We start from the raw sequence: 3,614 nt of genomic DNA, 5'->3' as shown, positions 1-3,614 counted from the left end.
AACGCAACAAAGCGCCCGAGAGAGAGAGAGAGAGAGAGAGAGAGAGAGAGAGCGCGAGAGAGAGAGAGAGAGAGAGAGAGAGAGAGAGAGAGAGAGAGAGAGAGAGAGAGAGAGAGAGATATCAGAGCAGGGCAGAGAGGGTAGAGTGGTCTTGGATACGCCGCAATATCGTCCTTCATCCCCCAGCCAAGATGGTGCAGGTACGGTAAGAGGAGGGAAATTGAAGCTCCTAAGAGGATGCAGAGGAGTCATGGCAAAGTTACCGCCCCACCGTACTTCTGTTGTCTGTAGGGGGTGGGGTAGACCACAATACCCGCTAAATGTCTATATGGCCGGGTGTATTTGACTGGGTAGGGTACTCAAAAGTGAAGTAGGGTGGGTGGGGGTGGATGGACAAAGGTAGGGTGGATGGATGACCTTTCACATATGTATCATCCCCCTCATACAGCAGCACTAAAAAGTCTATGAAGTCAGCTATGAAGTACACTGTCACATGTCTGTCTGTAAATGAAGTACAGATGTCTGTCTGTAAGTGAAGTACAGATGTCTGTCTGTAAGTGAAGTACACATGTCTGTCTGTAAATGAAGTACAGATGTCCGTCTGTAAATGAAGTACAGATGTCTGTCTGTAAATGAGGTACAGATGTCTGTCTGTAATATCTGTGTAATGTCAGACATATTTGACGTCTGATTTTACGTGGGCAAGTGAGGAGTCCTGAGAGCCAGGGCGCAACCGGGATCAGAAACCTTCAGTCAGTTGAACGGTCTTCATTGAACACGAGGCTCGATATTCTGAACCCCCGTACCGGATAAGTCAGACTCTGGCGTATCTTCAATCTGCGATGATGCAAAGGAGATACCGTGACAGCAAATGTTCTACAATTCAGTTCGAGATAGATATTTCTTCTTCGACTGCATTAAAGTTAATCGAATCAAATCAAACATTCAGAGTGGAAACTTACTCCAAGTTTGTTTTCATAAATCCACGGCCTGCAATTAAACAAAACTTAATCTCAGTACATTCACCGCTTTCGTGTACCTAGGAAACGCCAGCAGGCGTCTTACAGACATTGGCAACCTCTTTCGCACAAAGATTGTCAGTCCGCTGGATGAACCAGAAGCAAAATCGACGAATAAAAGCTAAAGACGAGGTAAATGTCAGAACCCTCACGAGAAGAATCGAGTTAAGAGTTTCTCACGCATAAGCACAGCCACGATATCGATTGTGCGTAGACATGGATGTTCCTTTCCTCGACCAACATAGACGCAAACATTGTGACGATTGGAAATATCAACAAAACTGTTGATTGGTTGAATTAGTATCCCATGAAGCGAAATTGACTTACACACCAAATGAAAGGATAGTTTTCCCTTGATTGGTTGAGTGTTCAACTCCTGCCTTGAACGAATATGAGATCGAAATCATGCATGGAACCGAAATCGAGGGAATTACCAAGCTTGGTGCAGAGGCTTTTGGTGTCATTTGAGGAGATGATTCTGCTCTGGAGGCAAGGTGAGCTTTGTCTGTACCTGAAGCTGCCTTGACTGATTTGTATGTTGGATATCGTAGATCATACATCCTTCTATCAATCTGTGCTGAATTTTGGAATCTCTTAATGAAATTGTATACCAAGGTTATAGATATCTGTGAATTTTTTCCATCAAATCATCCTCACAAATTGCAGAAGAATTTTATACCTGTGCAAACACCATAACTTTCTCAAAAGCCCATTCAGCAAATCTCCAGAGGAAATATCTCCTTCCAATATGTTCCATTCGTAACTGAAGCCCATTAGTTCGTGTGCGTTTTTTGGTCCAGAGCAGAGCTGGTTTGTGTGCGAATGATTGAGGGCTTTGTAAACGATTAATTTGCATATAACCGAGAGGTGAGATAAGAAATGCTGTTGCTTCGCTTGCTAGAATGCTGAGAACCAAGACTTGACACATTCGCACCGCCCCATGGCAACGTGTCATCGCTAATAAGCCGTCTGCCTGTGCAACAGTGAATGAACTAGAAACAACACAACCATCTAGTCCAATGCTGGTGAGTGGAAGTGCATTGTAACAAAGTCAAATAAACAGGGTAATTACCGAGTCCCTGTACCAACAAGCGACCATTGTTTGGGAACCAAAAGAAGAACAGGAACAGATGGATCAAATATCTTCCGACCCATCTGCTCGATTTTCCTTTGCCTCCTTCATTCTGTCTTTCATCACTGTCTCTCTTAGCATTCTCCCATGGATAATCTCTCCCGGTCGCCATCTTTCCCTCCCCTCCCCTTCCTTTTGCATCTACCCCTTACTCACCCTCCGACTGTTCCTCTGCCCTGTGTCATAGCTACTCTTCCTCATCTCCTCTCCTCTCCCCTCCTCTCCCCTCCCCTCCCCTCCCCTCCTCTCCTCTCCTCTCCTCTCCTCTCCTCTCCTCTGCCTCCTATCCTCTCCTCTCCTCTCCTCTCCTCTCCTCTCCTCTCCTCTCCTCTCCTCTCCTCTCCTCTCCTCTCCTCGTACCTCTTTGTTGCGACCGCAAACTAGCGGCATTGTCACACCTACACCATGGGACCCTCACCCCTCCATCATCGTCCAGGCCCGCACCAGGGAGAATTTTTACTGGGCATCTCATGGGAAAGGGAGCGGGAAGCGAAGGGGGGAGGGGGAGGGTGCGGGGGAGGGTGGGGGGGAGGGTGCGGGGGAGGGGGGACGGGAGGGGGAGGAGGAGGGGGAGGAGGAGGGGGAGGAGGAGGGGGAGGAGGAGGGGGAGGAGGAGGGGGAGGAGTGGAAAGAAGAGAGGGATTCCAGCGAGAAGGTACAAATTTGCTAGAGATAAAAAAACTTCGAGTTAGAAGAAATCCAACCAGTCAAACATGATTTGGCGTGCTAGGACATAATTCAGAGAAAACATTCTTCTGAAAGCGACAAAATATCACGGTCATGAAAGATGCCTGGTTGATACTGATCTGAGATTCACATTCTGTTTGACATACGATTTGATATCTTTATTTATCTAATTCATCCAGTTCCCGTTTTCTATTGATGATGTCAGTTGCAATGGGATCTTGTTGGTTTAGTCCTGGCTTAGCAAACAGGTGAGCATGGTCTTTACGTTGACTAGGATCAGACAAAACATCAGCAACGCGGATAGATGAGTAGACATAGTGTCGTCAAAGTGACATGCTAGCCTTTCGAGGCGACAAGCAGACACGGTTTGCATGCTGATTTTTACTCGGCCAGGTACAAGCGAGCTTGAAATGTCGCTCTCGTTTGTACCAAGGACCGTTTCTCCTGCTTCCTGACCTGGCCCCCCTCCCTCCCTCCCTCCCTCCCTATGACAGATTCCCAGCTCGGTCAGAGGAGTGGAGGAGAGTCCAGCTGGGTCCTTACGGGCGTCTACTCGTGTAACCTTGATCTGCCCTGGAACGAAGATTTGACGCTTCAGTCCGAACCTTTCTCCGCTGATCCCAAGGGTGTCAAACGGTATAACATGCCATGTGTGTGTGTCCCTGGTGCAATGCAGACAGCAGTCTGCTCACTCACCTCTCCCTTTCAGTGCCCCCGCATCTTGCCATTCAGCCTGGCAGATTACCCATCATGTATCTGTGTTTAAGGCGTCAACC

This window comes from Guillardia theta (genome assembly GCF_000315625.1).
Source record: "Guillardia theta CCMP2712 unplaced genomic scaffold GUITHscaffold_22, whole genome shotgun sequence".
NCBI lineage: Eukaryota > Cryptophyceae > Pyrenomonadales > Geminigeraceae > Guillardia > Guillardia theta.
The sequence above is the reverse complement of the archived record's forward strand: the minus strand, read 5'-3'. Positions refer to the sequence as shown.